This window comes from Arachis stenosperma, chromosome 7, assembly GCF_014773155.1.
Source record: "Arachis stenosperma cultivar V10309 chromosome 7, arast.V10309.gnm1.PFL2, whole genome shotgun sequence".
NCBI classification, from domain to species: domain Eukaryota; kingdom Viridiplantae; phylum Streptophyta; class Magnoliopsida; order Fabales; family Fabaceae; genus Arachis; species Arachis stenosperma.
This window is the reverse complement of record NC_080383.1, coordinates 55,671,756-55,683,081: the sequence shown is the minus strand read 5'-3', so window position 1 is coordinate 55,683,081 and position 11,326 is coordinate 55,671,756.

Genomic DNA, 11,326 nt, shown 5'->3' with positions numbered 1-11,326 from the left:
TTTGATTACAAATTTTTGTATATATATATATATATATATATATATATATATATATATATATATATATATATATATATATATATATATATATATATATAAAATAGTTTATTTGACAAAAACTGAGTGGTTGATTCTAATATTTTGCCAAGTAAGCAATGTTGTTGACGTGGCATTAGTAAAAAAAAAATATTTTAAAAGTAATGTAGGTAAATTTATGTATCTACTTTTATATATTAAGAATATATTAACTATCCTTAGGACATAAAAGTATAAAATACGTTGTTTAAAATGTCATTTTTAGCTTTTATACAATGAAGAATAAAAAATACCTTCTCTTTGATTTTTCCTTTTAAATTTTATTTATTTTCTTTCTCCTCCTCCCTCTTCTTCCTTGGCATTTGCCTCTTCCTCATCTGTTCCGCTAGTGCCATTACAAGAGAGATGTTATTGGAATTTATGGTTTTAATGATGATTTTAGATGCAAAGAGTCCACTGGAAGTAAAGTAGAATGTGGTTTGCCTCAAAAGATAATATATTGCAAAATATTTGAAGCCTGAGTCAAGCTAGGTAAGGAAACCTAGTTTACTATATATTTTTGCTCTGAAATTAATTATTCATGACTTATTTTCCTTTTTCATGGAATGAATTTAATTTTGATGTACTGTCAATGTAAAATAGTTTTACAAGTGCATTCAATTACATAACGTCATATCAATAAAAATAACTACCTTTCATATTGACTGCGTGAATAGTCATCTAAGAGAGCATCTAAGATGTGATCGTACGACTATGTAAATAAAAATTAAACTCTAAAATGTTTTACACTATCAGTATATCAAAATTAAACTCTTTCATAAAATTAGCTTGAGATTTTAGTGTCGGCATGATATCCAGTGTATGTGTAGCTTGTTGGGTTGTAAGGGAGATACCCTTCTAGTTAAATACCTTGGAATCTCCTTAAGAGCAAATCCGAGGTTAGTGAAGACTTGGAAGCCTATAATAGACAACGTGGAGGAGAAGCTCAGTCTGTGAAAAGCTAAAGTGCTAAATAAAGCTGGGAAGTTGGCGCTGATCAAATCAGTATTAAATAGTTTGCTAGTGTATTATTTGAGTTTGTTCAAGATGCTGAAAACTGTTGTTGAGAAATTGATTTCATTGCAGAGAAGTTTCCTGTGGAGTAAGGATGATGGTAGAAATGGTATGGCATTAGTAAGATGGGAAGTGGTGCAGGTTCCTAAGAAACTAGGCGGGTTAGGAGTTGGAGATACTATGGTTCGTAACATAGCTCTGCTATTTAAGTGGTGGCGGCGGTTTGCAAAGGAAGAGTACCCGTTATGGAAGAAGGTGGTATGTGAAAAACTTATTGACGGAAGAAAATCGTCGGTTAGAAATTTTCACAAAATAATTCCGTTGAAGTATAGATCCAAACCAACAATCAACCCTCAATTAAAATTTAATTTTGTTTGTCACTTAAATCAAACCAATAAGATTTGAGAGTATTTAAATCTTGGGTCGTCTCTCAAGGAATTGTAGGGAAGTGTGCATATTATTGGTTATGAGTATACGGGGGTTGTGATGGCAATTGACAAGAAATGTGAATGACAAGAAAATAAAGTTACAACTAAGGAACTATAAATGCTAAAAGAGCTAAGAAATTAAAGCTAACAAAAAGAAATGACAATCAATCAATATAAAAAGCCTTGGCTAAGGGTGAATTAGGATTTTCATCCTCATTGTCATCCTCAATTGTGATGATAATTGTCTATTGCTCTCACTTAGTTATCCTCTAACAATTGAAGGAAAGTTAAGTGAGCAAAATTGACTCTAATCTACAAGTCCTAATGAAGGATTAGCTTTAGTGAAATTCAAGCCAACTAGCAATTCTCAATCACCAATCAACATTAGATTGTGATAATTCAAGAGTCTCTAAGTTACCAACCCAAGTCAAGAAGATAAAATTCTATTCTAAAATTGAAAGAGGAATTTTATCAAACACCTAATATGTATAAAAAAAAATAGTATGAAATGCAATAATGATAAAATTTTATAGCTACCAATTGCAAGGAAAAATAACACAATCAGTCAAACAAATATCAAGGAATATAAAACATCAAAATTGCATTAAAAAAATTCTAAATTAACAAAGGTTCATTAACATAAAGAGTGTCAAAATAAAGAGAGTAACAATAAAAGAAAACTACAAGAACTATGAGGCTAGAACAAGAAATTATAAAAAAAAACTAAATTAAAACAAGAATTAAATGCTAAACTAAGAAGAGATCAAAATCTAAAACTCTAATTCCTAGAGAGAGGAGAGTCTCCTCTCTCTCTAGAAATCTCACTCAAAACATGCTAGAAACTAAAATAAAATTCATTGTGTATATTCTTGGAATGTTTCTCCCCTTGAAAGAGCTTCCATTCAGCTTCTAGGCATCCAACATTGGGCCAAAAGGCCTCCAAATCGCGAGCCACGTGACTTTTAAATGAAGTCACGCGTCCAGACTTGTGCTTACGCACAGGGTTGTGTGCGTACGCACACTTACTGAATTCCACTTTGTACGTACACAGGGACGGATCTATATATTGTGTAATGGGGGCAAGCACTCCCACTACAATTTAAAATTTTTTTGAGTAATATATGATAATAATATTTATTTGTCCACATCAAATTATTAAATTTGGCCCCACAATAATATTTTACTCAACTTTTGGTACTTAATAGTCAGTTTAAGAATTTCATATTATATGTTTACTGGAATGATTAATTCTCAATATAAATAAGATTGGTGTTCTTTCTTAGAAATGAACTCAAAAGATCTTATTTATCTTTTTTTTTTAAATTAGTTTTAGTTTTTTCTATAACAACCACATTAATTGAAAAAAAATTTTTAACTATAGATATCACTGAGAGTTGGCTTTTGATTGTATGAGAAGTGAATTTCTAATAATTGTTTGGTGATATATATATATAAAAGAGGCATTTCGATTATATTGTTAAAAAAAATTACTCAGTTTTTTTAAAAATATGAAACCTAAAAAATAAAATTATAAATTATATATTATTATTTAAATTATTATTTTAGTAGTTTAATTTGTAAATTATATATTTTGAAGACTAATAATATTTTATAATAATAAAATATAATTATAACAATAATTATGTTATATGTACATAAAAAGTAACTATCTGTATAGAATACATATTGAAATACAAAATATATATTGAAAATGAATTAAATGATAAATATATTTATACACAAATAGATAATGGTTAATGAATAATTTTATAGCTGATTTTTATGCAATATAATATTTTTATTATAAAAATTATTAGAGTTTATTTATCTTGTGTCCTAAAGGCACATATTAAGATTACAAATTGATAATATTTTTGTTAAAAATACAAAAAATTTAAGCTTTTAATGTATTTATTTTGCAGTTATCAAATGAAAAAATTTAAAATATTCTACTAATAGTAAGTTTGTCTCGTGTCTTTAAGACACATATTAGCTAAACTTAAATTATTATTATGTTATATATATTTTGTCCCAATGTCAAAACTTTCTGGATCTGTCACTGTACGTACGCACACTTCAGTGTGTATCTCCCTTGTTTCTTCTTATGTTCTCCCATTTTGCATGATTTCCTTCCACTTTTTCTAAGTCATTCTTGCCTAATTTACGTGAAATAACGCAACAAAACATATCACGGCATCGAATGGAATAAATGTGGAATTATATTAATCAAACTAAGCACAAAATAGCATATTTTCATACTTAGGTACAATTTAGAGAGAAATCACAAAAGTATACTATTCAAGTGTATAGATGTGAGTTTATCTGATGAAATCCACTCAATTCAAGCCAAAATTTACCGTCAAATATGGATTCATCAGTATGCTCCTATCATAATCTAAATCCTAATAAGTTACTGTCAACTCAGGTGCTACCTATTAGAGGAGCACCATGGAAAGATATATGCCAAATACAAATCACGAATCAACATATAAGGGATAAGATGGTTACACATTTGTACATGGAGGTTGGTGATGGGCAACAGACTTGATTTTGGGAGGATGTATAGTTATTTTGTGGATCTTTGAAGGATTGGTTCTCAAGACTTTTCTCTGTTTCAAACAAATGTGGATCTGTCATAGGGATTGTGGGTTTTGAGATGGGTTAGAGTAGATTTGAAATTTTCAATGGAGGCAAGATCTTTTTCAATGGGAGTTGAAAATTCTTAGTCAATTACATGAGATTTTGAGACTTGTAAAGCTAGTAAATAACAGAGAGGATAGAGTGGTATGAAAATATGGTAGGCAAGGTACTTTTTCAACTAACTCATTTCTGCAGGTGCTGCAGGAAGAAATGCTTTCAGAGGAGGTTACTAGCTACAACTTCACTAAGAATATCTGGAAAAAGTTAGTTCCACCAAAAATGGAGCTGTTTGCTTGGTTTGTCCTGATAGGCAGGGTGGATACAAAAAGAGGCTGTGCCGATTTGGGATTATCAGTCAGAAAGATAATGTATGTATTTTATGTAATAATGATGTGGAACATGTATATTACTTGTTTCTCGGCTGTGAATTTGCTTGGGAGATATGGAGTGTTTGGATATCTGTGTTTGGCCGACAATGGTCTTTTTCGAAATCGATGAAATAACATTTTCTATGTTGGACAGAGAAACCGAAGAGAAAGTAGGATCGAGAATAGCGGTTGAAGTATTTCTGTGCGGTTATTTAGAACATTTGGATGGAAAAGAATACAAGAATATTTTAGAATAAAAGCAACAGTGTTAAAGAAATTATAACATGACTGTGATCAGCTCCGAGTAAAAGGGTATAAATCTCTTTTTTAATTGATGACTACGTTGGAGATGACATGAAGATTCTTTTTTGTGCTGTTGCGTTACTTTCTTTAAGTTTAGTTTGTTGTGTTTAACTGGTCCTGTTTATTTCACTTTACTGTGTTGAATTCTTTATTTAAAAAAAAATAAAAAGATTCATTATGTAAATAAAAATGGAATATTGGCATTGCATGTTTTGGTCATTGGTGCTGATGGTACATAGTCCCCTTTGGGTTGGCATATGGCCTATGTGCCACTCGAAGAATTACTCAACCCTTCTTACAAATCTGATGACCCATGGGTATGATTAATTTGGAAAAAATGTTGATTAAAGTTTATAACTAGTTTACCTTTTTGTATAATTAAATTTGTGAAATACATAAATTGATACTTCTTTCGGACAAAAGGAGGGTAATAAATAAGTTAAAAAATGAAATCGAATAACAAATAAAAGTCAAAGAAGTGGATGTTTAATTTATATAAGTAAGCAAAAGGAGGTGTGGATGTTTAAGACTAACCAAATTTAGAGGAATGATATAATAAAATATTACGAGCCTGTTTGTGATGATTATAATTTAAGATTAACCAAATAGAATTCTCTTTCTTGAACATATTAAGTTGATTCATGGAAACACAGAAAAACGATTCACAGTAAAAAGAAAGGAGTTGAAACACTATGATTAACCTCTACCTTAGCAACAATCAACCGTCAAACTAGTGACATTAAAGAAATACTAGTTGAAGAATAACCCAATCCTTAATATCCTTTGATTTTATGTTCATTTCGATTTTTATTTATTTATAATTTTTATACATAGTTTTTCTTGATTTATTTATGTTTGTGATCATGCAAAGTGTTTGAACCAAGAATAAGAGAAATTTAAAGGAGAAACAGAATACTTTGGAGAGGAAATGATTCAGGTCTTCTGACGCTAAACGCCAGGCTCGGTGTTTAGCGCCAGAAATGGCATAAAAGATGAAGTGATTCTGTTTGCTTGGAGCTAAATGCCGCTCACAATTTGGTGAAAACTTTCTGTTTGGCCGGCGCTAAACGCGGACCTGGGCGTTTAGCGCTAGCCCTCGTCCTTTCAAAAAAAAAATTTACTTCGTCTTGCCCTTATATCACTCCCTTCTTTTTTTTTGTAATATTTTTTTGTTTTTACTCATCCGTGCGCTTTTTATGTTCCTCCCCTTTTTCATTTTTTCTTTTCTTGGGGACAAGAAAATTTTTAAGTTGGTGTTGCAGAGCGAGTTCTCTATTTATATTATCATCAATGGCACCAAAGGAAGGTAAATCATCTTCACGAAGGAGCACAACTTGAGGAGTAAGATGGCCAACAAGATAACTGAAGTGGTTGAGTTTCTTTCATGCTGTTTACTTATTTCAGTTCTTATATTATTTATCTCCTGTTTTCTAGTGCTTATTAGTGTTTCTTTTGTAGGATTACAAGTGTTCATAACACGCAGCGGAAGTAATAAAGTAATCCTATTGATTTATTTTGTGCTTAAAACTTTATTGAAATAAGATGGGTTAGATGCCAATACCTGAGTACCCTAGTGAATGAAAACTTTCTCCTTCGATAGTACGAAGGTACTATGTGTATCCACACCGAGACTGATCCTTGTTGTCAACTCCTTGACCAATGGATTTAACTGAGAAATTTCTTGCAACTCCTTGCACCAGCAATTCTTCACTAAGAATTGGAATATTTGTGTATGTGGAGGTAAAAAAGAAAAACTTGTGTTTTTTTTTTCTTTTATCATATACACATATATATTATGAGATTGGTGACTGATTTGTGAATCAAATTACAACTTAATTTGAAACAAAATCAGTTAAGATCTTATCTATATTTAAAACTCATCATAGAATAAATAATTAATTATTTAATATTCTCAATTATAATATTATTATATTTATGGTGCTAGCAAAGAATATAATAATACTCCATTTGAATTAATATAATTATTTATTTGATCTAATCAAAATAATAATTAAATGATTATTTACCAAGGATTAGAACACTCGTTAGTGTGTGACCCCATAGGTTCAATACTAAGCGGGTAGTATATTAGTCATACTAAATTTACTAATCAATGTTGACGTCTAGCAACGCTCCTTGACGACCCGATAGTATGAAGTAATAATATTTTTACTAAGAACCCAAGATGAACAAAAATACAACTCCTTCCATCTTTTCAGCTCTTGGCTAACTTTTAGAGTACGATTTGATTGTCAAACTCTAACTTGTTACCATTATTATAATGAATTATGAATGACTTAAGAAACTCATTTCTTAATTCATTCGAACCCCTTGGCCAAGGCATTGTTTATTTCATTCATTATAATCGTAGAGCTCAAACTCATTACCATAGTTGATGGATTCCATTTTGACTAATCATTAATTCTACAAGTATTTAAATCATACCCAATGTCATTCAACTAATACCGTAGGGTGTTAGGTGTCCGGAATCAAAGTATAACAAATACATTGTTAATTACTATGATAGTCGTAGGTCAAAGGAAAATTCTAATATTATGTTCATCATAAAAATATCCTATTGACAAATATACGGTCATTATAACCATTAAGAATTCTTAGAGTGAGTCAGTTCAATGGTTATATCTCTATATATCACATATATATATATATATATATATATATATATATATATATATAATTTAATAAATGAGATCTATTAATCTTCGTCCAATGAAGACTATATATATATATTAATCTATCCGAATCACTAATGTCCCATTTTTAGTGATTCTACGATTAAGAACAATTTAAATTAAAAGTACTAAAAAAAACGTATATCTCATTATTACGATCCTTATCGTAATTATTCGTTTCTAATTTTAATTAAGGACACTATCATAAATTATAAAAATTTATTCTTATAAAAAAGAATAATAATAATAATAATAATAATAATAATAATAATAATAATAATAATAATAATAATAATAATAATAATAATAATAATTCATGATAATATTTTGTTGGACATACACACTTATCTCCAACATCTTTTGCATGATCCTGTTTAGAGTCAATAGTTCCATTGATATTTAGTAGTTTTAATTATCTTTAAAAATTTTATGCTTGTTTTGAAAAGAGGTATCATGTATTGCTCACAGAGCTTGAAAAAAAAACAAAAGAGAGAAGAGAAGAAGTAGTATAATGCATGAGACTTGAGTTATATATTCTGAATTGTCTTATTCACTTTGATGCGGTGATATTATTTATGATTCTGAATGTATAAATTGAATAGTGCATAATTGATATTGAAGTTAAGAGTGTTAATTCTTGAGGTACAGAAATTTGGAGAAGTATTATGGATTCTCTAAAATAAACAAGAAGTTAATCCTTGAAGCAAAAAAATAGCAAAAAGAAAAAAAAAATCAAGGTCCAGGGCTCTGAGCATCAATGGCTAGGAAGGTCAATTATGATTAAAAGCTCAAAGAGTTGTTTTCCTAGCCATATGCTTGTGGTGTGAATGTGTCAAGAAATTCTTGAGACAGAGCACTAAGAGTCGAGACTATGTGCAATTACGGAGTATGCCGAAGGCTCTGAGCACTACTGACTGGGAGGAATTAAAAGAAAAATCAGAATTCAAAGAATTCCCCAATAAAGTACTTGTGGTGTTTTTGTGTCAAGTTAAGATTAAGACAAAACATTTAGAGTCACGGTTAGACTCAAGGTGCAAAGCACCAAAGAAAAGATAAGAAAAAGTTGTGTTCAAGGATTAATCAAAGGTTAAAAAGGATGAGAATTCATAATATTATCTGAGTTCTAGTTTTGAAGGACATTGACATTTTCAGAGCTTCAAAGGATAGTGAGATGCCGAAACTATTCAGGATCACAGTGTCATTAACCCCACTCAGTAATTGGACACAAGCTTAAATGAATACTCAAGTTATAGTAATTTTCTCCTATAGTGTTTTTAGTTACTTGAGGACAAACAATCATTCAAGTTTGGTGTTGTAATGTGTGAGCATCTTTTCTATATTTTCTTATTATTTTAGATATAAATTTATTAAGTTTTATTTAGATTTCAGTATTTGTAGCCTATTTGGATGCTACTTTGATACACTTTTGTATTTTATTAATTTCAGGAAAGATTCAGGTGAGTTTAACAGAGTTCATGCAGAAGAAAAAGGAAGAAATTGGATGCTATCGACCTTGACCTCCTTGCACTCCAACGAGTATACGTAAGCTATAGAGGTCCAATTGATGTAGTTCCAATGGCATTAGAAAGCCAACATTTAGGGCTTTCCAACGATATATAATAACCTATACTTTTTTTTCTAGCATCACTACCTCGAAGGGCATTAAACACCAAGCTTGGCGTTTAGCGCCAGGAAGACAGAACCGAATAGGAACTCATTGTCTCGCCTGGCGCTAAACGCCAATTCTGGCGCTGAACGCCGGAAGTGTGGGTCAACCTCACCCAAAGGAGCATCTTTAGCTAGATTTGGCTTTTAATTATTGTATTTTATCTCTTTTTGGTTATTTTTATTTACAAACAAAATCTTTTAGGTTTAGAATTTATTATTTTATTTTAGTTTCAAATCAAATTAGGTTAGATATAAAAGGAAAAAGATTCAGCCCTTCAGAGGGATCTTCTCACTTTCGCACTTTCACATTCTCTGAACCTTAGTTTTCTCTCTGAAGCATGAGCCATTAAACCTCCTTGGTTAAGGTTAGGAGCTCTATTTATTTCTATGGATTGAGACTATTACTGTTCTATTTTGATTAATGTACTAATTCAGTTTCAAGGATTACTTTCATTCTTTATCTTATGAATCTGGGTAGATCGGAAGAATAACCCTTATTCTATTTGCGTTCTTATGATTCTTGGAAGAGATATCTCACCTTAACAATAGCTTGAAAGTAAATTCTTCCTAAATCGTTAATTACTTAAACTAATCGGGATATGTGACATATAATCCTCTTAGCTTCGTGTAATTAGGGTTTTTTTGCCATAAACTAGAATTGAACTTATTCCTTTAATTGAAATTAAGTGACCAAGACATTGGTGGTTAACTAGGTTGGAGGAGGCTAAATCACTAAGATATTAGGGTTTATTTACTGATAGTTTGCCATGAAATGAATCTTACATGATTAAAATAGTTGGTAAGAAAACTTAATCTAAAAAAGTAAACACCTCCGATACCTTAACTACTTTCTCTCGTATACTTCACACCATTCTCACTGTTTGCGTTTTCTACTCTTTGAATCACTATTTAATGCTTTTTGAACCCACAAAAAATCACTTTCTACTTGCTTAACTAAGGAACCATTTGATCATTGTTGTTTAGTCTATCAATCCTCGTGGGATCGACCATCACTCACATGAGGTGTTACTTAGTAGACCTGATTGAGTTGCCAGTAAATTTGTGGATTTTGAATTCCGCACCATCCGTCATCGAAAAATACTTCGGGGACAACCGTGAGTCACCTTTATTAAATTCAGGGACAATATTGGGGCCAATGCAAGTTTAGTCACCTTTCTTGATAATAGTAATTGATTTTTGAAAGTTGATTCCTAGCTCTGAGATCACCCAAAACACTTCAAAATTCTTCTCTAATTTTTCAAAACATCCAATTTTGGTGGACAAAAAAGTATAGTGTCATCTTCAAATTGCAAGTGTGATAATGCTACTCCCCTTTGGCCCACTATCAAGCGTTCTACCATGTTGACACTTACTACCTTTTCGTTCTATCAAGAGTTCTACCATCATTGGCTCCAATTTTTTAACACGCCAACAAAAAAGTTTTATTTTTATTAATAATAAAATGTCCTAAAAATATTTAAAACGTGACAAAAATATGCAATGTCAAATATGTATTCTTAAAAATGCTTTAAATATTGAATTTTGATTTAATTTTTTGTAAATATGATTAGAAAAATAAGACAATTTTATCTTCAACATTTGGTGATTTTATTTTTGTTAATAGCCAAAAAATAAAAATAATTCTAGAGATCAAATTTTTATCTGATTTTTTATGTACTTTCTTAAAAGTTATTTAAATATTCCTACAAAATTTTAAATAAAAATGCATAAGCGGTTTGTCAAATACAAAATTTTTTTTGTCACTTTTATAATTTTGTTGTTGTTATTTTTGACACGTTTTATAATATTTTGATTATATTTTTATCATTATGAAAAGTGAAGAGTATTTTTCTTATCGTATGAGGGTGATCTTAGTAGCTTACTCTTTTATCGAGCACCCTTGTAAGAACCCGCGTTTTCACGTAAAACCGTTTTAATAAAATAATTTTAGTGCTCGAAATAGATTCAAAATTTAGAAGTTTTAATTTGAAAATAAAAATGTAGAATTTGATTTCAGTGAATTTTTCTGAGTTGAAAAATGTTCCTTTTCGAAAAGGTTTTTGTAAAAATGCGTACTAGCGCTTAAGCTGGCAGCACCACTCTAATACTGTCCTGTACCGCGTATTTTGGAAAATAA